The sequence below is a fragment of the Hyperolius riggenbachi genome, chromosome 10 (genome assembly GCF_040937935.1).
Source record: "Hyperolius riggenbachi isolate aHypRig1 chromosome 10, aHypRig1.pri, whole genome shotgun sequence".
NCBI classification, from domain to species: Eukaryota; Metazoa; Chordata; class Amphibia; order Anura; family Hyperoliidae; genus Hyperolius; species Hyperolius riggenbachi.
In genome coordinates, this window is record NC_090655.1 from 198425028 (window position 1) to 198450455 (window position 25428).

Genomic DNA, 25428 nt, shown 5'->3' on the forward strand with positions numbered 1-25428 from the left:
CCCTTTATGCTTATATGGTTTTAACTCCAAAGGCTAGATATTTTTTATGTATAGATAAATAAACTATCAATTACAAACTTGGATACGAGCGCTATTCTCTGTTTTTTGTCTATTTTTATGTTTGGTGGGGATTAAAGGGATACCCACACCTTGAGAATTAAGCAGCTGATTGATTGGGAGGAAAGGGAGACAGAGTAGCGCCTTTTTACTTCTCCTTCTTTTTGCTAATCTAGTCCAACTGTAGTCAGAAAATCTGATCTGCATGTTTGATCAGGGTCTATGGCTAAAAGTATTAGAAGGCAGAGGATTAGCAGGACAGGCAGGCACCGTGCATTGTTTAGAAGGAAAAAATAGTTCAACCTGCATAAGCTTTTGCTTTAGGTTCGGGAAAGTGTGGCACATGATAGCTACACCTGCAAGAGATAAGACTTTGGAAATGTTATCAAGTGGAAATGCATTTCCTTGCTTCTTTTGACTGAAGACGTATAAAAGTGCTATTCTGCGCTAGCCGGGACTTGAACCCGGGTCGCAAGAATGGGAATCTTGCATGATACCCCTACACTACTAGCGCTTGTGAGCATTTTATCTTATGGCTCAAGCCTCAGCCACTGCTTTCTGACATTTTTCATCATCATCAAGCAAAAATGCACTGTTTTTCTACCAATCTTTCTAAGCATGCTGGCCAAGGTGAAATTCTCAAAAAACTTTCTGAAGACATCTTTTGGAGTATATCACTTAAAGGAAAGGCAATGCAAGCTTATTTTAATTTAATTTTTCACAATTGCTACACTTTAGCTGCTAACATTTTCACCACGTTGAATCGCTCTAGGTAGCTATCTCTACAGATCAAGCTATTTGTAAGAGCCTTACATAAATGTAGCCTATCCAGCTCATTTAGAAAATTGTGCAGTAAGAAAAACAGTAGTTTGCTGTGTACATTCAGTGTAGATGTCACATAGAAGCTCCTGGCTCTGTTTGGTTTAATGGAAACCTAAATTGAGAGGGATACGGAGGCTAACATATTGATTTTTTACAAAAAATAATGTAGGTTATCTTACATCCAGCTGATCTTTTTAGCACCAGTAGTTTCTGAGTCCCGCACCTGAAACATGTGGCTAATCTAGTCCAACTGTAGTCAGAAAATCTGATCTGCATGTTTGATCAGGGTCTATGGCTAAAAGTATTGGAAGGCAGAGGATTAGCAGGACAGGCAGGCACCGTGCATTGTTTAGAAGGAAAAAATCGTTCAACCTGCATAAGCTTTTGCTTTAGGTTCGGGAAAGTGTGGCACATGATAGCTACACCTGCAAGAGATAAGACTTTGGAAATGTTATCAAGTGGAAATGCATTTCCTTGCTTCTTCTGACTGAAGACGTATAAAAGTGCTATCCTGAGCTAGCCGGGACTCGAACCCGGGTGGCAAGAATGGGAATCTTGCATGATACCCCTACACTACTAGCGCTTGTGGGCATTTTATCTTATGGCTCAAGCCTCAGCCACTGCTTTCTGACATCTTTCATCATCATCAAGCAAAAATGCACTGTTTTTCTACCAATCTTTCTAAGCATGCTGGCCAAGGTGAAATTCTCAAAAAACTTTCTGAAGACATCTTTTGGAGTATATCACTTAAAGGAAAGGCAATGCAAGCTTATTTTAATTTAATTTTCACAATTGCTACACTTTAGCTGCTAACATTTTCACCACGTTGAATCACTCTAGGTAGCTATCTCTACAGATCAGGCTATTTGTAAGAGCCTTACATAAATGTAGCCTATCCAGCTCATTTAGAAAATTGTGCACTAAGAAAAACAGTAGTTTGCTGTGTACATTCAGTGTAGATGTCACATAGAAGCTCCTGGCTCTGTTTGGTTTAATGGAAACCTAAATTGAGAGGGATACGGAGGCTAACATATTGATTTTTTACAAAAAATAATGTAGGTTATCTTACATCCAGCTGATCTTTTTAGCACCAGTAGTTTCTGAGTCCCGCACCTAAAACATGTGGCTAATCTAGTCCAACTGTAGTCAGAAAATCTGATCTGCCTGTTTGATCAGGGTCTATGGCTAAAAGTATTGGAAGGCAGAGGATTAGCAGGACAGGCAGGCACCGTGCATTGTTTAGAAGGAAAAAATCGTTCAACCTGCATAAGCTTTTGCTTTAGGTTCGGGAAAGTGTGGCACATGATAGCTACACCTGCAAGAGATAAGACTTTGGAAATGTTATCAAGTGGAAATGCATTTCCTTGCTTCTTTTGACTGAAGACGTATAAAAGTGCTATTCTGCGCTAGCCGGAACTTGAACCCGGGTCGCAAGAATGGGAATCTTGCATGATACCCCTACACTACTAGCGCTTGTGGGCATTTTATCTTATAGCTCAAGCCTCAGCCACTGCTTTCCGACATCTTTCATCATCATCAAGCAAAAATGCACTGTTTTTCTACCAATCTTTCTAAGCATGCTGGCCAAGGTGAAATTCTCAAAAAAAACTTTCTGAAGACATCTTTTGGAGTATATCACTTAAAGGAAAGGCAATGCAAGCTTATTTTAATTTAATTTTTCACAATTGCTACACTTTAGCTGCTAACATTTTCACCACGTTGAATCGCTCTAGGTAGCTATCTCTACAGATCAAGCTATTTGTAAGAGCCTTACATAAATGTAGCCTATCCAGCTCATTTAGAAAATTGTGCAGTAAGAAAAACAGTAGTTTGCTGTGTACATTCAGTGTAGATGTCACATAGAAGCTCCTGGCTCTGTTTGGTTTAATGGAAACCTAAATTGAGAGGGATACGGAGGCTAACATATTGATTTTTTACAAAAAATAATGTAGGTTATCTTACATCCAGCTGATCTTTTTAGCACCAGTAGTTTCTGAGTCCCGCACCTGAAACATGTGGCTAATCTAGTCCAACTGTAGTCAGAAAATCTGATCTGCATGTTTGATCAGGGTCTATGGCTAAAAGTATTGGAAGGCAGAGGATTAGCAGGACAGGCAGGCACCGTGCATTGTTTAGAAGGAAAAAATCGTTCAACCTGCATAAGCTTTTGCTTTAGGTTCGGGAAAGTGTGGCACATGATAGCTACACCTGCAAGAGATAAGACTTTGGAAATGTTATCAAGTGGAAATGCATTTCCTTGCTTCTTCTGACTGAAGACGTATAAAAGTGCTATCCTGAGCTAGCCGGGACTCGAACCCGGGTGGCAAGAATGGGAATCTTGCATGATACCCCTACACTACTAGCGCTTGTGGGCATTTTATCTTATGGCTCAAGCCTCAGCCACTGCTTTCCGACATCTTTCATCATCATCAAGCAAAAATGCACTGTTTTTCTACCAATCTTTCTAAGCATGCTGGCCAAGGTGAAATTCTCAAAAAACTTTCTGAAGACATCTTTTGGAGTATATCACTTAAAGGAAAGGCAATGCAAGCTTATTTTAATTTAATTTTCACAATTGCTACACTTTATCTGCTAACATTTTCCCCACGTTGAATCGCTCTAGGTAGCTATCTCTACAGATCAAGCTTTTTGTAAGAGCCTTACATAAATGTAGCCTATCCAGCTCATTTAGAAAATTGTGCAGAAAGAAAAACAGTAGTTTGCTGTGTACATTCAGTGTAGATGTCACATAGAAGCTCCTGGCTCTGTTTGGTTTAATGGAAACCTAAATTGAGAGGGATACGGAGGCTAACTGTAACGATCGGTGAAGCACAGAGAGGATCTGATTACCAGTGATCTGCAGAATCACTGGGAATACAGATGTATACCAGATTATACGTGATCTGCAGTATCACTGATAATCCGATATACTAGCTAACCTCTGTTCACCTGAGTAGAGTGTAGTGTTTGGTGTAACAGTAACACTTTGAGGACTAGGCCTCAGTGCAGCAAGGAGTACTGCACAGATTCCTTCCGCAGACCTGAGCTCTCCAAGACGGGAGGAGTCAGACTGACAGTAGGAAGGGCAGACTGAAAGTAACCTTTAGGAGGAAGGATCACTAACAGAGCGAGGAACCGCCTCTAACAGTAAGGTCGGTTCTCGAGGTCAGACAAGCCAGGTCGTACGCACACGGACAGATAAAGTACAAGATCAGAAGGCAAAGGCGGAGTCAAAGTACAAGCAGGGTTCAGCAACGGGGTATCAGAAATATCGGGGTACAAAATCAGGAGGCAGAAGCAGAGTCAAGGAACGAGCCGGGGTTCGGCAACAGAGTATCAGAAATATCGAGGTGCAAGATCAGAGTTCAGGAGGATAGTCAAGGCAGGCAAAAGTCATAACAGATAATCACAATCAAACTAGTACTTTAGCTATCAACAGAATCTAGCTAAGCGTAGGATTACAGCTCCAGCTGGTCCCGTCACACTTGCGGATCTGACTACGGATCTGGGTGCTCCCACATATGTGATCGTGCGCGTGTAAGTCTGAATCTTGGTGGACTATCAGTCCCAGCCACACCAGTACTGTCATGCAATGTATCTAGTGCGGGGGCCGCCTCTGATGCGGACTCCGCCGTTACCAATGCGGTTTCCGCCGTTACCAATGCGGATTCCGCCGCACTGCCTATGCGGCATGCAGCGTTTTTTCCGCGTTGTGACGCCATGCTGGACGTGGAAACGGCCGCCTCACCTCGAGAGACAGCGGCCTTTCCGCGTTTCCTTATAGTACCCCCCCCGAGGAGTGGAGTCCGGACAACTCCCACCAGGTTTCTCGGGGTGTAAGGCATGAAACTCCCTCACCAACTCATCCGCATGCATACGATTCCCAGGTACCCATTGCCTCTCCTCGATGCCTTACCCTTTCCAATATACGAGGTACTGTACCGAGTTTTGTACCTTGCGAGCATCTAATATTTTTTCCACTTCATATTCGGGTTGGGTATCTACCAACACGGGAGGAGGAGGAGTAGGACCCACCTGGACTGCAGGTTTAAGAAGGGACACATGGAAGGACTTCACCCCCCGCATGCTGGTGGGAAGGTCAATGGTATACGTAACATTGTTAATCTTTTTGGTCACGGAAAATGGGCCCACAAACCTGGGACCCAGTTTGGCAGATGGCTGCTTCAGGGTCAAGTGACGTGTGGACACCCAGACTAGATCCCCTGGCTGAAACTTCCATTCCACGGACCGTCTCTTATCTGCTTGACCCTTCTGACTCTGCAACGCCTTCTGCAAATTCCCCTTAACAATTCCCCAATTGTCCCTGAGTGACCTCTGCCAATCCTCAAGTGCAGGAAATGGGGACGAGACAACTGGAAAAGGGGAGAATTTGGGTGACCTCCCTGTTACAATCTGGAATGGGGAAAACCCAGATGAGGAATTCTTTAAATTATTTTGGGCGAATTCCGCGAAGGGCAAAAATTTCACCCAGTCACTTTGTGCCTCCGCAACGTAACATCTCAGGAATTGCTCCAGAGATTGGTTAATGCGTTCTGTCTGCCCATTCGTCTGTGGGTGGTAGCCTGACAAGAACGACAATTTCATGCCCATTTGGTGACAAAATGCCCTCCAGAATCCAGACACAAACTGGACTCCCCTATCAGACACAATGTCTTCCGGAATGCCATGCAGCCGGAAGACGTGAATGATAAACAATTCGGCCAATTCTTGAGCCGAGGGGAGTCCTTTCAGGGGCACAAAATGGGCCATCTTGCTAAACCGGTCGACTACCACCCAAATAACAGACATGCCTTCAGACCTGGGCAATTCCCCCACAAAATCCATGGACAGGTGGGTCCATGGCTCACTCGGGGTGGGCAAAGGCTGCAACCTTCCTACAGGTGCCAGCCGGGAGGGTTTACTCCTGGCACATACCGCACACTCCTTAACAAACTCCTTGGAATCTGTTGCCAAGGAAGGCCACCAAGCACACCTGGCAATCAGATCCTGCGTTCTGGCCGCTCCAGGATGACCAGCATTCTTGTGGGTGTGAAAGAGTTGCAGAACTTGTAACCGGAATGGCAGTGGGATAAACAAGACCCCTTCGTGTTTCCCCTCAGGAACATCCCGCTGAAAGGGACCCAAAATCTCTGTCCAATCCTCCCAAGTCTCCGTGGCGGCTAACACCAGTTTCTGCGGGATGATGGATTCAGGAGTGGAGGGCTGTGCTGTCTCAGGTTCAAAACACTTGGAGAGGGCATCTGCTTTGACGTTTTTGCTGCCTGGAGTGTACGTGATTATGAACCTGAACCTCGTAAAAAATAAGGACCACCGGGCCTGACGGGGACTCAGCCTCTTAGCCCCCTCGATGTATTCCAAGTTCTTGTGGTCAGTGTAAACAGTGATCGTGTGCTCTGCCCCCTCTAACCAGTGGCGCCACTCCTCAAATGCCAACTTAATAGCCAGAAGTTCCCGGTTGCCTATATCATAATTTTTTTCTGCAGGTGAAAACCTGCGGGAAAAATAAGCACATGGGTGTAATCTGCCCTGCATCCCAGACCGTTGAGACAGCACCGCCCCCACCCCAACTTCTGAGGCATCAACCTCCACAATGAAGGGAAAGGACGTGTCAACATGCCTCAAAATTGGTGCTGAGCAAAATAATTTTTTCAATAGAGCAAATGCCGCCACGGCTTCAGGAGACCAGTGGTTGGTATCCGCCCCTTTTTTCGTGAGACTGGTAAGGGGGGCAACTAACGTGGAGTATCTATTAATGAACCTCCTGTAATAGTTCGCGAACCCTAAAAATCTCTGCAGGGCCTTCAACCCCACTGGCTGTGGCCACTCCAACACGGCTGTGACCTTGGCAGGATCCATTGAGAGGCAGGGCCGGATTTGTACTTTTTACCGCCCTAGGCCCACTGTCACCAGCCGCCCCCCTCCAACCATATCAATACACAAATGCAAAACACAACAACCCCCCTCTTATATCCCACCATTTAGCACTGGGTCCCTCTCTGATCGAATAGGTTACTTTATTGTGCAAGCGTGGCTGAGGACAAGTATGTCCACACTGGGAATGTGTAAGCGAGTTTGGTGCATGCCCAGTAGAACTAAGGCACGTAGCTGTTTTCCTCCATGCATTTCATTTTACTGGGCATGTGCGGACCTTATTTGCACATGCCCAGTACAGATACGGTCACGCTTGTGTACTGAAGATACCTATTCGTCCAGAGAGGGATACAGCACTAGAATAGTGGGGTATAGGGAGATATGGCTCTAGAGAATGTCCAGAGGCTCCCCACTACTAAGGGGAGTTTACAGGGAAGATGTCTGCCAGGGTAGGGTAAGAATAAATGGTCTAGCCAGGGCAGGGTCAGTGTCTCCATAGGGGCAAACTGCAAACATCCCCCAGCATGCCCCCCTCTATAGAGACACTTTAGCTTTCAGCATGTCCCCTCCTCTATAGAGGTACCACAACTCCCAGCATGCCCCTACCCCTCCATAAAGGCATTACAGTTCTCATCATATGCCTCCCCTCCACATAGGCACCACAGCTCCCAGCATGCAACTCCCCTTCCAGAGGCACCACAGTTCCTAGCATGCCTCTCCGTCTCCCTATAGTATTGGGTTGTTCCCCGGGCCCCAGAGCTGGCTGACAGGCCTCCTCCAATATGAAAAGTGGTCCGCCGGGGGAGATTAGGGGGTTACACCAGTCAGCCCTAGGGGACAACCCAATACTACATGGAGGAGGAGCATGCTTGGAACTGCAGTACCTCTATTGGGGACGAAGCACAGTGGTGCCTCTATGGAGTGGAGGGTAAAGCATGATGGGAGCAGTGGTACCTCTGGAGAGGAGAAGCATGCTGGGAGCAAGGGTACTTCTACGGGGGGGGGGGGGGGGGGGGGGGGCATGCCGGGAGTAGTGGTGCCTTTATGGAGTGGGGGAATGCATGCTGGAAGCAGTGGTGCCTCTGGAGTGGGGGAGGCATGCTGGGAGCAGTGGTGCCTCTGGAGTGGGGGAGGCATGCTGGGGGCAGTGGTGCCTCTATGGAGTAAGGGGAGCATGCTGGGAGCTGTGGAGTGGGGGGGGGGAGCATGCTGGGAGCAGTGGTGCCTCTATGGAGTGGGGGGGAAGCATGCTGGGAGGTGTGGTGCCTTTGTGGAGTGTGGGGGGCTTTCTGGGAGCAGTAATGCCTCTATGGAGTGGGGGCATACTGGAATCACTGGTGCCTCTATGGAGTGGGGGGCATGCTGGGAGCAGTGGTGCCTCTATGGAATGGGGGGCATGCTGGGAGCAGTGGGGCCTCTATGGAGTGGGGGGCATGCTGGGAGCAGTGGGGCCTCTGTGGAGTGGGGGGCATGCTGGGAGCAGTGGGGCCTCTGTGGAGTGGGGGGCATGCTGGGAGCAGTGGGGCCTGTGTGGAGTGGGAAAGGGGGGCATGCTGGGAGCAGTGGGGCCTCTGGAGTGGGGGGGGGACATGCTGGGAGCTGTGGTGCCTCCATGGAGTGGGGGGTGGGCATGCTGGGAGCACTGGTGCCTATGTGGAGTGGGGGGGACATGCTGGGAGCTGTGGTGCCTCTATGGAGTGGGGGGGGGGCATGATGGGAGCACTGGTGCCTCTGTGGATTGGGGGGGACATGCTGGGAGCACTGGTGCCTCTGTGGGGGGGGGGGGGGCATGCTGGGAGCAGTGGTGCTTCTTTAGAGGGGTATGGGACAAGCATGCAGCCAGTCACAGCAGCTACTTACAAACAGGAACTCCCAAGCTGGCAGCTGCTGCAGTCACAGACAGGATGCAGAAGTATTCCCAGCCAGAAATCCGATCCTTCAGCTTCCTGCACTGAGGTGCCTCTTCTGTGCAGTGTATGGGAAAGCTGCACCCAGAGCCATGCTTCTCTGCCTCGGCGCTTCCCACCATGTGAGCTGCACTCACAACTTCCGAGCAGCTGAGCACGGTCTTCCTCCCCACTGCTTTCCTGTCGGCCTCGGAAGGGAGGTGAGAAGGGACAAACAGCTGCTGTGTGGGCGTGGCCCTGCTGATTTGTGCACGGAGATCTCTCTGCCTGAGCTCTGGGGGTTTCCGACTTGATATCTGTGTAGCCCCAGCGGCGTGAGAGACCTCCGTGCAGGGGGCGCAGCTGTTGTCCCTCCATGCGGTCTGGCCACTGTAATGCCGCTGCCACTCTTGTCACCAGACTCCTCTCTGTAGCCGCCCGCTGGCTGCAAACACTCATGACAGGCAGCAGTGTGCAAAGCGGGCGGCTGAGGATGGAACTACGGACGGTCTTTTGCAACGTGGGGATAGGAAATGGCACAGGCGGCTCCCCACCCGCCCCAAACATTCTGGCGCCCTAGGAACCTGCCTTGGGGGCCTTTCCCTAAATCCGGCCCTGTTGAGAGGCCCGAGGTGGAAATTACGTATCCCAGAAACGTGACCGTGGTCACTTCAAATATACACTTTTCCACCTTAGCGTAGAGCCTATTCTGTCTTAATTTGTTTAGGACAAATTTCACGTGGACCCTGTGTTCGGAGAGGTTAGTGGAGTAAATGAGTATATCATCGAGGTATACCAGTACGAATTTACCCAATACCTCCCGGAATACCTCATTGATTAGTTCCTGGAAGACGGCTGGCGCATTGCACAACCCGAAGGGCATCACTAAGTACTCGTAATGCCCGTCGGGTGTGTTAAAGGCCGTCTTCCATTCATCGCCCCTTCTAATGCGGATTAGGTTGTATGCCCCCCTCAGATCTAACTTAGAAAAGATCTTAGCAGTAGTGACCTGCGTGAATAAGTCGTCTATCAATGGTAACGGATAGCGATTCTTCACCGTGATTTTATTGAGACCTCGGTAATCGATACAAGGTCGAAGACCCCCGTCTTTCTTCTTAACGAAAAAGAAACCGGCCCCAGCAGGTGACCGAGAGGGCCGAATAAACCCCTTGGCCAAGTTGTCACGAATGTATTCCTGCATAGCCAACTTCTCGGGACCGGACAAGTTATACAGGTGACCCCTAGGGGGCATACAACCAGTACTGAGATCAATGGGGCAATCGAACGGGCGATGAGGAGGTAATTGATCAGCAGACTTGGGACAAAAAACATCAGAAAAATCGGAATATACCTCGGGAACACCCTCCACGTAAACCTTGGTCTGACCCAATGTCACCTTCCCCAGACACTGCTGATGACAATGATCGGACCATCTGGTTACCTGGCCCGTAGCCCAGTCGATTTGTGGAGAGTGGGCTTGTAACCAAGGCATGCCTAGGATAATAGTGGAGGTTGACATATGTAAAACAAAAAACTGTAGTTGTTCCCCATGCAGTACCCCTATCGTGACCTTCACCTGCGGAGTCTGTGACAGGGGACGATCCCGTTGCAGAGGGGAATCGTCTACTGCCGTGACCTGAATGGGGGGACTTACTGGAGTGAGAGGAATACCCAACTCCTGAGCAAATTCAAGGTTCATAAAATTGGCCGCTGAGCCGGAATCAATAAAAGCCTCAGTGGCTACAGACTTATTATCCCATGTAATAGTACAGGGGAGAAGTAACTTCTTCTCTTTTTGGGGTGAGAATGATGTGCCTAGGGTGTCACCCCCCACTACTCCTAGGCAGACCCGTTTCCCGACTTGTTAGGGCAGTTTCGCACCATATGCCCTGCTTCTGCACAATACAGGCACAGTTGTTCTGTTATTCTCCACCTACGTTCCACCTGGGTCAGTTTAGATCGACCAATTTGCATTGGTTCGGGTGGAGGTAAGGCCGGAGAGGGTGACACAGGCGGAGATGCCGTTACTGAGGGTGTAGCAGAAGGTGCCACATACGAAGTCACCCTGACCCGGTGACTGCCCCTAGTCTGCCTCTGATGACGTAGTCGACGATCGACTCGGATGGCCGATGATATGGCCTCATCGACTGTCTTGGGCTCGGGTAAGGTTAACATCAAGTCAGAGACCTCCTCCGACAACCCAGACAGAAAATAATCCATCAAAGCAAAATTGTCAAATCTGGTGGTAACAGACCACCTACGAAATTCTGCCGCGTAATCCTCGACTGACCCTCTGCCTTGCCGCAAAAGTTTGAGCTTCCGCTCAGAAGTTGCCGCAAGGTCAGGGTCGTCGTATATCACGGCCATAGCCTTAAAAAATTCCTCTACTGAGGTCAGAGCTGTATCTGTGGGAGACAGGTTGTATGCCCAGGATTGGGAATCCCCAATTAACAGTGTTTTAATAAAAATGACCCGTTGGGTCTCAGTCCCCGAGGATCGGGGTCTCAACTCAAAGTATGACAACACTCTACTCCTGAAATTCCGGAAGTCAGACTTGTGGCCGGAAAATTTATCAGGTACAGGCATACGTATGTCATCACTAGGAGGGGATCGCACTGAATCAACTGACGTCTCGAGGGTTCGCACGGAGCCTGAAAGGGCGTCAATCAAGGCTTTGTGCTGGCCCAGTGCTTGATGGAGGCTATCCACCAAAGTGGCAAGCACACCCAGACGATCAGTGTTTGCGTCCATTTTGTATTTTGGTCTGGCGTTCTGTAACGATCGGTGAAGCACAGAGAGGATCTGATTACCAGTGATCTGCAGAATCACTGGGAATACAGATGTATACCAGATTATACGTGATCTGCAGTATCACTGATAATCCGATATACTAGCTAACCTCTGTTCACCTGAGTAGAGTGTAGTGTTTGGTGTAACAGTAACACTTTGAGGACTAGGCCTCAGTGCAGCAAGGAGTACTGCACAGATTCCTTCCGCAGACCTGAGCTCTCCAAGACGGGAGGAGTCAGACTGACAGTAGGAAGGACAGACTGAAAGTAACCTTCAGGAGGAAGGATCACTAACAGAGCGAGGAACCGCCTCTAACAGTAAGGTCGGTTCTCGAGGTCAGACAAGCCAGGTCGTACACACACGGACAGATAAAGTACAAGATCAGAAGGCAAAGGCGGAGTCAAAGTACAAGCAGGGTTTAGCAACGGGGTATCAGAAATATCGGGGTACAAAATCAGGAGGCAGAAGCAGAGTCAAGGAACGAGCCGGGGTTCGGCAACAGAGTATCAGAAATATCGAGGTGCAAGATCAGAGTTCAGGAGGATAGTCAAGGCAGGCAAAAGTCATAACAGATAATCACAATCAAACTAGTACTTTAGCTATCAACAGAATCTAGCTAAGCGTAGGATTACAGCTCCAGCTGGTCCTGGCACACTTGCGGATCTGACTACGGATCTGGTGCTCCTACATATGTGATCGCGCGCGTGTAAGTCTGAATCTTGGTGGACTATCAGTCCCAGCCACACCAGTACTGTCATGCAATGTATCTAGTGCTGGGGCCGCCTCTGATGCGGATTCCGCAGTTACCAACGCGGATTCCGCCGTTACCAATGCGGATTCCGCCGCACTGCCTATGCGGCATGCGGCGTTTTTTCCGCGTTGTGACGCCATGCTGGTCGCGGAAACGGCCGCCTCACCTCGAGAGACAGCGGCCTTTCCGCGTTTCCTTATACTAACATATTGATTTTTTACAAAAAATAATGTAGGTTATCTTACATCCAGCTGATCTTTTTAGCACCAGTAGTTTCTGAGTCCCGCACCTGAAACATGTGGCTAATCTAGTCCAACTGTAGTCAGAAAATCTGATCTGCATGTTTGATCAGGGTCTATGGCTAAAAGTATTGGAAGGCAGAGGATTAGCAGGACAGGCAGGCACCGTGCATTGGGTACTTATCCGTTAGCCGGGCGCATCCGGCAGGTGGCGCTAATTACTATTCCCCCTCCAGGCCGACATGGATAGTAGGGAAAGATGTAACTCTGGTGGAGTTTTGTCGCCACCTAGAGGATGCGCCCTGCTAACGGATAAGTACCGTGCATTGTTTAGAAGGAAAAAATCGTTCAACCTGCATAAGCTTTTGCTTTAGGTTCAGGAAAGTGTGGCACATGATAGCTACACCTGCAAGAGATAAGACTTTGGAAATGTTATCAAGTGGAAATGCATTTCCTTGCTTCTTTTGACTGAAGATGTATAAAAGTGCTATCCTGCGCTAGCCGGGACTCGAACCCAGGTCACAAGAATGGGAATCTTGCATGATACCCCTACACTACTAGCACTTGCGAGCATTTTATCTTATGGCTCAAGCCTCAGCCATTGCTTTCCGACATCTTTCATCATCATCAAGCAAAAATGCACTGTTTTTCTACCAATCTTTCTAAGCATGCAGGCCAAGGTGAAATTCTCAAAAAACTTTCTGAAGACATCTTTTGGAGTATATCACTTAAAGGAAAGGCAATGCAAGCTTATTTTAATTTAATTTTCACAATTGCTACACTTTAGCTGCTAACATTTTCACCACGTTGAATCGCTCTAGGTAGCTATCTCTACAGATCAAGCTATTTGTAAGAGCCTTACATAAATGTAGCCTATCCAGCTCATTTAGAAAATTGTGCAGAAAGAAAAACAGTAGTTTGCTGTGTACATTCAGTGTAGATGTCACATAGAAGCTCCTGGCTCTGTTTGGTTTAATGGAAACCTAAATTGAGAGGGATACGGAGGCTAACATATTGATTTTTTACAAAAAATAATGTAGGTTATCTTACATCCAGCTGATCTTTTTAGCACCAGTAGTTTCTGAGTCCTGCACCTGAAACATGTGGCTAATCTAGTCCAACTGTAGTCAGAAAATCTGATCTGCATGTTTGATCAGGGTCTATGGCTAAAAGTATTGGAAGGCAGAGGATTAGCAGGACAGGCAGGCACCGTGCATTGTTTAGAAGGAAAAAATAGTTCAACCTGCATAAGCTTTTGCTTTAGGTTCGGGAAAGTGTGGCACATGATAGCTACACCTGCAAGATATAAGACTTTGGAAATGTTATCAAGTGGAAATGCATTTCCTTGCTTCTTTTGACTGAAGACGTATAAAAGTGCTATTCTGCGCTAGCCGGGACTTGAACCCGGGTTGCAAGAATGGGAATCTTGCATGATACCCCTACACTACTAGCGCTTGTGAGCATTTTATCTTATGGCTCAAGCCTCAGCCACTGCTTTCTGACATTTTTCATCATCATCAAGCAAAAATGCACTGTTTTTCTACCAATCTGTCTTTCCCCAAGTCTCCATGGCAGCACTACGGGTAATTGGCCCCACCCTCATTACCCCATAGGACCTCATGTGTATAAATGTCTGACCATCCCCCTTCCAGGTGTCTTTTTTTCCTGGTCCAACTCACCTCATAGGACTGGCAGGTTTTTGCCCTGCAGTAACTTTCTTTATTTTTAACCCTCTTACCGCCCACGCTAAGGTTTTGTGGTGTACCTATGTACAGCCTAAACAATCTCCAATGGAGTTGTGGCTATAGTACCTCCACCCCTATTCTGCTGGTCTTAGGGGATCTTCCGTGGTCTCTCTCGCTCTCCCTGCCTATACGGACACTAAAGGTGCTCAATAGGTCAGGGGGGGGGGGGGGGCAGACTGTATGTCTGTGATATTACCTGCTCCGGGCTAAAAGCTTGGCTGGGGCTGCATCCTTTCCTCCCTTTCCTCCCCGCTCGGTTCCTGACGCGTAGTCGGCGTGCGTTCCACCGCTCTGGGTCCAGCTTATGGTGTTCCGCCCATTCTGTCTGAGGTGGAGCACACACGCGTAAGTACACGCGACGCTTCGTCCGCATTGGACACATCTGATTGGTGGTCAGGCGGGCGCATGGCGATGACGCGGGCGGAACTATTTATACCGAGAGGAGCAGTACGCCATGGCTGGCATTACATTCGTGCTCCTGCTCGGATTTTTGTTCCTAGCTGTAACGCTTGGTGGTGTATTCTCCACAGTCAGCATGCAACGCATGCAACGCATGAGCTGGCGTGGAGGAGGTACACACACTAGCACAAGGAAACAGGCTATCCCTAGTATAGTGGAGGGGAGGACTGACTCCAATAGGAGATTGTGGCGCACAGAGCCGGTGCAGATCTGACAGCCACAAACAATGCTTTCGTTCGTTATAACGTCTCAGCGCAAAGTAGCGCTGAGCGCATAAACCAGAACTGAGGAGATCAGGACAGGTAGACAGAATGAACGCTTGCTAGCTAGCGGCTACTTAGCGACAGCAAGCGTCCAAAACCAGACAGACTGGAATGAGGCAGCCAATGCGATGCGGCGATGGCGTGCCTCACAAAGACAGGACAGGATAGTCAGAAAACAGCAGGATTAAGATAGATGAACGTAACACAGATAAATATACAATAAGTATGTTTTCCTAGCGTATTACAATTACAGCTATCAATGAAACTATTTGTAACGTCTGACTAACATATGTATATATCGGCAATGAACCGATATATGACATAAGCAGGAACGCTGACTAGGAATGGAGTAACACAGGGAACAGGACTCAGAAGGATTCGCTATCTCTTCGCAGAGATGAACGCAATCCACAAACGGTAACAGAACAGGATTCAGAAGGATTCGTTATCTCTTCGCAGAGATGAACGCAATCCACAAACAGTAACAGAACAGGATTCAGAAGGATTCGTTATCTCTTCGCAGAGATGAACGCAATCCACAAACGGTAACAGAACAGGATTCAGAAGGATTCGTTATCTCTTCGCAGAGATGAACGCAATCCACAAACAGTAACAGAACAGGATTCAGAAGGATTCGTTATCTCTTCGCAGAGATGAACGCAATCCACAAACAGAACCAGGAGCAGGGTAACTACCTCAGCACGGGTGGTCACGGTACGCGCAACCTACCAAAACGTGCTGGAAAGCTGACTAACTGCACACAGGATATAAACAGTTCGTGTACGTATACATCAGCGACACTGATGTATTAACGTAACACATATACAAGAAAAATAATAAACGTGCTGGTATGCATATATATTGGCAATGAACCAATATATGATGCAAAGACCAGCAAAGTATCTTTATAACAAGAAACACGATCGGGGGCTAAAGCGACAGCAAGACAGGCTTAAGCTGAAGCTATGAAAACCCAAGGAAACCCTGCAGGAAGCAGATCTTTATACTGAGGTCATCCAATGGGAGCAGACATGCAGATTCCCACACAGGTGAATGATAATCAGTCACAAGCTGACAGCAGGGAAAGACAGACAAGGCTATGCAGCTTGCATGGAAAGACATCAGAACTGCCTGAGCTGCAGCACTACTTCCAGCAATAGCTGCTGCAGCAGCGATCATTACACTAGCCCAACGTTCCCGTCCACAGGTCAGTTCCAAATGTGGGGAACATACATATGGAGGTCATTTCCGGAAGCGGGGGGGGGGGTGAGGGGGGCGGTTAGAGCGACTGACACTACTCTCTCTCTCTCTCTCTCCCTATCTTTCCAGCGTGCCGCTGTCTATTCTTGGTGGCCTCTTATGGATGCAAGAAAGCCCTCAAAAGATCAGCAATATGGCTCTAGGTAAGAGGGGGAAGATCGGTAAGTGTACTTCAATCATCAAATAGTACAGTGACTTACAACGCTTTTTAATGTCACTTTAGCTCCCGAGGTCGAGACAAGAGAAGATCGTCTCATTCGTCCAGAAGACGTTCCAAAGAAAGATCGCCTTCAAAGCATAGATCGCACAAGAAGAGGTCAAAGCATAGCAAGTCACATAGATCAAGATCCAAATCTCCACAACGCAACCGGGGGAAAAAAGCGTGCTGGGCCTGCGCACAGCCTGTAATGCCAAACAAATTAGTTTGTGCCTCCTGCTTCCACGAGATAGCAAAAGATGACGCTGTAGCCCCCGTGGACGTCTCGGACATTGTCCAAAAAGCGGTGCAGGATTCATTGGAGAATTTTGTAGCCAGCATGGCCACCCAGCCATCACACAGTTTGGCCGACGGCCAAGACAGGCCATCTACTTCCGCGGATATTGAAGAGGAATATGAAGTAGGATTTAACTTCGCCAATGTTGAACCTTTCGTTAAAGCAGTAAAGGCAGCTATCCAATGGGAGGAGCCGGAGGAAGATGAAAAACAGGGAGCAAAACCCAAGAAACGTTATTACAAACACTTAACGAAGGATAGGACAACATTTCCAGTAATGGAGGAAATTCAGGAAGTAATTTATGAAGAATGGCAGAAGTTAGATAAAAGACTCCCTTTATCCAATAGGATATCCAAATTATATCCATTACCAGATACTACTATTACGCCGTTAGACACAGCTCCACCAGTGGATGCGTCAGTGATGCGCCTAGCGAAGCATATTACGCTGCCCATAGATGACGCTATATCCTTCAAAGATTCTTTGGAGCGGAAACTGGACTTAGACCTGAAAAAAATCTACACCATGTCGGGAGGAATTTGCAAGCCAGCAATAGCCTTAACGTCGGTGGGGAAAGCCATCCGCAACTGGGCTGAGGGTCTGGAACAGGCAATTCTGGCAGAAGCAGACAAAGAGACTCTATTCTCATTTCTAGAGGATCTAAAGTTGTCGGGCGACTATGTGGGAGAAGCAGCCATAGATGTTCTACGCTCCTCATCCAGGAATATGTTTTTCTCGGTGACAGCAAAGAGAGCACTCTGGCTCAGAGCTTGGTCTGCAGATCCAGCTTCAAAGCTCCTCTGGTGTAAGATTCCTTACGACGGCAAGACGCTATTTGGTGAAAAAATGGACTCTGCCATTAGCCGTGTCACCGGTGGGAAATCGGGCTTGCTGCCCCAGGATAGACGCCAAGGAAGACAAGGCTTTGTTTCAACAGAATCAGGCTCAGTCCTCGAGATACCGGAATGCGAGGTCCTATAGACCCGGCAGAAATTTTAAAAGGAATTGGCAGTCGAGCCAATCAACTTTTGTGAAAACTCAGAAGCAGAAGACTACGCCCGCTTCTGCGAATAAAAAGTCTTTTTGACGGTGGCAATTTCCAGGAATGTCCGGTCGGGGCAAGACTCCAGTTATATTCTCACATCTGGAAGGAGAGAGTGTCCTCACCATGGGTAGTAAGGACAGTATCGACCGGTCACTTCTGGACCTTCAAGAGACAGCCTCCTGCCAATCATTTCAGACGTACAAGTATGCCAACTGCAACACAAAAAGCCCAAATACTACAGGAATACCTGCAGGGCCTTATAGAAAAAGAGGCGATAAAACCAGTCCCGCTATGCGAGAGAAAGAGAGGGTTCTACTCGAACCTCTTCTTCGTTCAGAAAAAGTCAGGCGAATGGAGACGGGTTCTAGATCTGAAGTACCTGAACTCATTCATCATGCTGGAGAGATTCAAGATGGAGTCACTAAATACGATCATCTCAATAGTGGCCAGAGACGACTATTTACTTTCCATAGATCTGGAAGATGCATATTTGCACGTCCCTATACAGACGTCATTTCAAAGGTATCTACGCTTCGCAGTAGAGGAACAGCATTTTCAGTTTGTGTGCCTTCCTTTCGGCATAAATACGGCACCAAGAACATTTACAAAGGTTCTGGTAGAGATTATTGCGATACTGAGACAGCAGGGGATACGTGCATTTCACTATCTTGACGACATTCTACTGTTGGGAGAGTCAAGGGAACAGAGACTGAAACACAGAGAAGTCCTGATCCGCACATTGACGGAGTTTGGCTGGCGGATAAATTTCCACAAAAGCCAACTGCAACCCACAAAAGACTTAGTCTATCTAGGAGCAAGATTCCGCACAGACCGAAACGAGGTGTGTCTACCGCAGGAGAAAATAGCAGTGATAAAACAGAGAGTGCTTCGAGTTGCCTTATCCCATCAGTTACAAGCGAGAGAGTGTCTGAGGGTTTTGGGGACAATGTCCGCAACTATACCCATGGTCCCCTGGACACGCTGGCACATGCGGAGTTTGCAACAGGGGTTCCTGAGGCAGTGGGATGGCATAACGATGTCTCAGACTATACTGATAACCCCCATCATGAAGAAGGATCTAAGTTGGTGGCTCTCAGACACCAACCTCAAGAAATCTCTCCCTCTGACTCCTTTACAACAACTCCTGATAGCCACAGATGCCAGTACCTCCGGTTGGGGAGCGACATGTGGGACTCAGATAGCCCAGGCTCAATGGCCTCCTCACATGAGACATTGGCCAGCCAACAGACTGGAGTTGAGAGCTGCTTACTGCGCTCTTCTTCATTTTCGCCACCAAATAAACAATTGCTCAGTGACTCTGAGAATGGACAACGTGACAGCAGTTGCCTACGTCCGCAACCAGGGTGGCACGCGCAGTCCTTCCTTGCTGAGGGAGGCGGAAAGGATTTTCAAGTTTGCTCTCCACAACCTACAAGCTCTGACGGCAGTCCACATTCCGGGTATTCACAACACAGTCCCGGACTACCTGAGTCGTACCCTTATATCCAACAACGAGTGGTCGTTGAATTACAAAATTTTCAACATGATCTGTTCACAATGGGGCGAGCCACAGGTAGATCTTATGGCGACGAAACACAACAGGAAGTGTGCGAGGTACTTCAGCCGCTATGTCGAGCCGGAAGCGGAGAATGTGGACGCACTAACAGTACCGTGGAATTTCCAGCTGGCATATGTGTATCCGCCGGTGCCTCTCATTCTCCGTCTCCTGCTGAGGCTCAGAACGGAGAAAGTTACCTTAATAGCAATCCTACCAGGCTGGCCCAGGCGGCCTTGGTACCCTATGATTCTTCAGATGATGATCGGCCAGCCGATAAAGTTACCAACATCAGAGGACCTTCTTTCACAAGGCCCGCTGTATCATCCCAACCCATCTCGGCTGAACTTGACGGCCTACAGGTTGAGAGGAGGAAACTAAAAGAACTGGGATGCGATAATTCCGTGATAGATACTCTACTGAAATCCAGAAGTTATTCTACTAATCGAACTTACCAGAGAATTTGGAAAATATTCTCGGACTATGCCAAAGACCACAATTTCGACCCACTACAGCCTTTGATACATCAGATCCTATCGTTCCTTCAGACGGGGGTGGATAAGAACCTATCCAGCTATTCGATCAAGGTCCAGATCTCAGCAATCTCGGCCTTCACAGGGCACAGGTGGGCACTACACCCTCTAACAAAACAATTTGTGGCGGCAGTCATGAAAATTCGGCCACCCGTAAAGCCAGTCTTTGCCCAATGGGATCTACCGCTGGTTCTTGGTATCCTGTCAAAAGCTCCTTTCTATCCTCCAGAAACCTGCTCATTAGAAGACCTTACGTTAAAGACGGTTTTTCTAATTGCTATCGCATCCGCAAGGAGGGTGTCTGAAATCCAGGCACTAAGCTGTAGGGAGCCTCACATACAGTTCTTCCCGGATAAAGTAATCTTACGACCGGTACAAGGATTTTTACCAAAGGTTTCAACATCCTATCACCTGAACCAGGAATGGTGTTTACCAGTATTCAGAGAGGAAGACAACGAAGCCCTACATCCTTTAGATATAGCCAACTCTCTAAAAGCATATATTCAGGCAACGGAAGCCTTCAGGAAGACAGAGAGACTGTTCATAAACCATTCAGGGTATAGGAAGGGGCAGGCTGTTTCCTCTAGAACTATTTCGGCTTGGCTCATACGTATCATACGGAGAGCATATCTAGCCACAGACAAGACTCCCCCTAGCGCAATAACGGCCCACTCGACTAGAAGTGTCGCATCGTCATGGGCAGCGCAGGCAAAGGTGGCGCCAGAAAGAGTCTGCCAGGCAGCAAATTGGACTAAGATAGATACCTTTATCTCTCATTACCGTGTTGATATACATGCTTCTGCAGCTGCAGAGTTTGGAAAGGCAGTACTGTCTTCTGCCTTCGAATCTAAGTTAGACTAAAAATACGTGATTAAAGTTACTTTGTGTGTTTTCACCTGCAACAGTCTCCCTCCCGTTTCTTTGAGTGTCTAGTTAGTTCTCGTAGTGCTGCCATGGAGACTTGGGGAAAGCAGAAAATTGTATACTTACCTAACGGTAATTTTCCTTTCCCCATGGATCCATGGCAGCATAGGGTTCCCACCCTGTTTCGGTGAGTTACTAGTTACAAAGACACCTGGAAGGGGGATGGTCAGACATTTATACACATGAGGTCCTATGGGGTAATGAGGGTGGGGCCAATTACCCGTAGTGCTGCCATGGATCCATGGGGAAAGGAAAATTACCGTTAGGTAAGTATACCATTTTCTGCTAAGCATGCTGGCCAAGTTGAAATTCTCAAAAAACTTTCTGAAGACATCTTTTGGAGTATATCACTTAAAGGAAAGGCAATGCAAGCTTATTTTAATTTAATTTTCACAATTGCTACACTTTAGCTGCTAACATTTTCACCACGTTGAATCGCTCTAGGTAGCTATCTCTACAGATCAAGCTATTTGTAAGAGCCTTACATAAATGTAGCCTATCCAGCTCATTTAGAAAATTGTGCAGTAAGAAAAACAGTAGTTTGCTGTGTACATTCAGTGTAGATGTCACATAGAAGCTCCTGGCTCTGTTTGGTTTAATGGAAACCTAAACTGAGAGGGATACGGAGGCTAACATATTGATTTTTTACAAAAAATAATGTAGGTTATCTTACATCCAGCTGATCTTTTTAGCACCAGTAGTTTCTGAGTCCCGCACCTGAAACATGTGGCTAATCTAGTCCAACTGTAGTCAGAAAATCTGATCTGCATGTTTGATCAGGGTCTATGGCTAAAAGTATTGGAAGGCAGAGGATTAGCAGGACAGGCAGGCACCGTGCATTGTTTAGAAGGAAAAAATCGTTCAACCTGCATAAGCTTTTGCTCTAGGTTCGGGAAAGTGTGGCACATGATAGCTACACCTGCAAGAGATAAGACTTTGGAAATGTTATCAAGTGGAAATGCATTTCCTTGCTTCTTTTGACTGAAGACGTATAAAAGTGCTATTCTGCGCTAGCCGGGACTCGAACCCGGGTCGCAAGAATGGGAATCTTGCATGATACCCCTACACTACTAGCGCTTGTGGGCATTTTATCTTATGGCTCAAGCCTCAGCCACTGCTTTCTGACATTTTTCATCATCATCAAGCAAAAATGCACTGTTTTTCTACCAATCTGTCTAAGCATGCTGGCCAAGTTGAAATTCTCAAAAAAACTTTCTGAAGACATCTTTTGGAGTATATCACTTAAAGGAAAGGCAATGCAAGCTTATTTTAATTTAATTTTCACAATTGCTACACTTTAGCTGCTAACATTTTCACCACGTTGAATCGCTCTAGGTAGCTATCTCTACAGATCAAGCTATTTGTAAGAGCCTTACATAAATGTAGCCTATCCAGCTCATTTAGAAAATTGTGCAGTAAGAAAAACAGTAGTTTGCTGTGTACATTCAGTGTAGATGTCACATAGAAGCTCCTGGCTCTGTTTGGTTTAATGGAAACCTAAATTGAGAGGGATACGGAAGCTAACATATTGATTTTTTACAAAAAATAATGCAGGTTATCTTACATCCAGCTGATCTTTTTAGCACCAGTAGTTTCTGAGTCCCGCACCTGAAACATGTGGCTAATCTAGTCCAACTGTAGTCAGAAAATCTGATCTGCATGTTTGATCAGGGTCTATGGCTAAAAGTATTGGAAGGCAGAAGATTAGCAGGACAGGCAGGCACCGTGCATTGTTTAGAAGGAAAAAATAGTTCAACCTGCATAAGCTTTTGCTTTAGGTTCGGGAAAGTGTGACACATGATAGCTACACCTGCAAGAGATAAGACTTTGGAAATGTTATCAAGTGGAAATGCATTTCCTTGCTTTTTTTGACTGAAGACGTATAAAAGTGCTATTCTGCACTAGCCGGGACTTGAACCCAGGTCACAAGAATGGGAAAACCTGCATGATACCCCTACACTACTAGCGCTTGTGGGCATTTTATCTTATGGCTCAAGCCTCAGCCACTGCTTTCTGACATTTTTTATCATCATCAAGCAAAAATGCACTGTTTTTCTACCAATCTTTCTAAGCATGCTGGCCAAGGTGAAATTCTCAAAAAACTTTCTGAAGACATCTTTTGGAGTATATCACTTAAAGGAAAGGCAATGCAAGCTTATTTTAATTTAATTTTCACAATTGCTACACTTTAGCTGCTAACATTTTCACCACGTTGAATCACTCTAGGTAGCTATCTCTACAGATCAGGCTATTTGTAAGAGCCTTACATAAATGTAGCCTATCCAGCTCATTTAGAAAATTGTGCAGTAAGAAAAACAGTAGTTTGCTGTGTACATTCAGTGTAGATGTCACATAGAAGCTCCTGGCTCTGTTTGGTTTAACCTCCTGAGCGGTCTGGACGAGCTCAGCTCGTCCATCACCGCCGGAGGCTGCCGCTCAGGCCCTGCTGGGCCGATTTTTATCAAATAAAGTGCAGCACACGCAGCCGGCACTTTGCCAGCCACGTGTGCTGCCTGATCGCCGCCGCTCTGCGGCGATTCGCCGCGAGCAGCGGCGAAAGAGGGCCCCCCTAGCCGCCTGAGCCCTGCGCAGCCGGAACAAAAAGTTCCGGCCAGCGCTAAGGGCTGGATCGGAGGCGGCTGACGTCAGGACGTCGGCTGACGTCGATGACGTCACTCCGCTCGTCGCTATGGCGACGATATAAGCAAAACAAGGAAGGCCGCTCATTGCGGCCTTCCTTGTTTATTCTGGGCGCCGGAGGCGATCGGAAGATCGCCTCCGGAGCGCCCTCTAGTGGGCTTTCATGCAGCCAACTTTCAGTTGGCTGCATGAAATAGTTTTTTTTTTATTTAAAAAAAAACCCTCCCGCAGCCACCCTGGCGATTTAATCAGAACGCCAGGGTGGTTAATGGAAACCTAAATTGAGAGGGATACGGAGGCTAACATATTGATTTTTTACAAAAAATAATGTAGGTTATCTTACATCCAGCTGATCTTTTTAGCACCAGTAGTTTCTGAGTCCTGCACCTAAAACATGTGGCTAATCTAGTCCAACTGTAGTCAGAAAATCTGATCTGCATGTTTGATCAGGGTCTATGGCTAAAAGTATTGGAAGGCAGAGGATTAGCAGGACAGGCAGGCACCGTGCATTGTTTAGAAGGAAAAAATCGTTCAACCTGCATAAGCTTTTGCTTTAGGTTCGGGAAAGTGTGGCACATGATAGCTACACCTGCAAGAGATAAGACTTTGGAAATGTTATCAAGTGGAAATGCATTTCCTTGCTTCTTTTGACTGAAGACGTATAAAAGTGCTATTCTGCGCTAGCCGGGACTTGAACCCGGGTCGCAAGAATGGGAATCTTGCATGATACCCCTACACTACTAGCGCTTGTGGGCATTTTATCTTATAGCTCAAGCCTCAGCCACTGCTTTCCGACATCTTTCATCATCATCAAGCAAAAATGCACTGTTTTTCTACCAATCTTTCTAAGCATGCTGGCCAAGGTGAAATTCTCAAAAAACTTTCTGAAGACATCTTTTGGAGTATATCACTTAAAGGAAAGGCAATGCAAGCTTATTTTAATTTAATTTTTCACAATTGCTACACTTTAGCTGCTAACATTTTCACCACGTTGAATCGCTCTAGGTAGCTATCTCTACAGATCAAGCTATTTGTAAGAGCCTTACATAAATGTAGCCTATCCAGCTCATTTAGAAAATTGTGCAGTAAGAAAAACAGTAGTTTGCTGTGTACATTCAGTGTAGATGTCACATAGAAGCTCCTGGCTCTGTTTGGTTTAATGGAAACCTAAATTGAGAGGGATACGGAGGCTAACATATTGATTTTTTACAAAAAATAATGTAGGTTATCTTACATCCAGCTGATCTTTTTAGCACCAGTAGTTTCTGAGTCCCGCACCTGAAACATGTGGCTAATCTAGTCCAACTGTAGTCAGAAAATCTGATCTGCATGTTTGATCAGGGTCTATGGCTAAAAGTATTGGAAGGCAGAGGATTAGCAGGACAGGCAGGCACCGTGCATTGTTTAGAAGGAAAAAATCGTTCAACCTGCATAAGCTTTTGCTTTAGGTTCGGGAAAGTGTGGCACATGATAGCTACACCTGCAAGAGATAAGACTTTGGAAATGTTATCAAGTGGAAATGCATTTCCTTGCTTCTTCTGACTGAAGACGTATAAAAGTGCTATTCTGAGCTAGCCGGGACTCGAACCCGGGTGGCAAGAATGGGAATCTTGCATGATACCCCTACACTACTAGCGCTTGTGGGCATTTTATCTTATGGCTCAAGCCTCAGCCACTGCTTTCCGACATCTTTCATCATCATCAAGCAAAAATGCACTGTTTTTCTACCAATCTTTCTAAGCATGCTGGCCAAGGTGAAATTCTCAAAAAACTTTCTGAAGACATCTTTTGGAGTATATCACTTAAAGGAAAGGCAATGCAAGCTTATTTTAATTTAATTTTCACAATTGCTACACTTTATCTGCTAACATTTTCCCCACGTTGAATCGCTCTAGGTAGCTATCTCTACAGATCAAGCTTTTTGTAAGAGCCTTACATAAATGTAGCCTATCCAGCTCATTTAGAAAATTGTGCAGAAAGAAAAACAGTAGTTTGCTGTGTACATTCAGTGTAGATGTCACATAGAAGCTCCTGGCTCTGTTTGGTTTAATGGAAACCTAAATTGAGAGGGAT

General features: G+C 46.9%; 6 non-coding genes across 6 annotated transcripts; all 6 read right to left on the minus strand.

Moving 5' to 3' along the window:
- Positions 1-500: 500 nt before the first annotated feature.
- On the minus strand, positions 501-571 carry TRNAG-CCC (transfer RNA glycine (anticodon CCC)). Its single transcript has one exon. It is a non-coding gene; the product is annotated as a tRNA-Gly (tRNA).
- A 1710-nt stretch (positions 572-2281) lies between these two features.
- Positions 2282-2352, minus strand: TRNAG-CCC (transfer RNA glycine (anticodon CCC)). Its single transcript has one exon. It is a non-coding gene; the product is annotated as a tRNA-Gly (tRNA).
- A 10578-nt stretch (positions 2353-12930) lies between these two features.
- Positions 12931-13001, minus strand: TRNAG-CCC (transfer RNA glycine (anticodon CCC)). The gene has a single exon. It is a non-coding gene; the product is annotated as a tRNA-Gly (tRNA).
- An 819-nt stretch (positions 13002-13820) lies between these two features.
- Positions 13821-13891, minus strand: TRNAG-CCC (transfer RNA glycine (anticodon CCC)). The gene has a single exon. It is a non-coding gene; the product is annotated as a tRNA-Gly (tRNA).
- A 7830-nt stretch (positions 13892-21721) lies between these two features.
- On the minus strand, positions 21722-21792 carry TRNAG-CCC (transfer RNA glycine (anticodon CCC)). Its single transcript has one exon. It is a non-coding gene; the product is annotated as a tRNA-Gly (tRNA).
- Positions 21793-24031: 2239 nt separating this feature from the next.
- TRNAG-CCC (transfer RNA glycine (anticodon CCC)) lies at positions 24032-24102 on the minus strand. Its single transcript has one exon. It is a non-coding gene; the product is annotated as a tRNA-Gly (tRNA).
- Positions 24103-25428: the final 1326 nt, after the last annotated feature.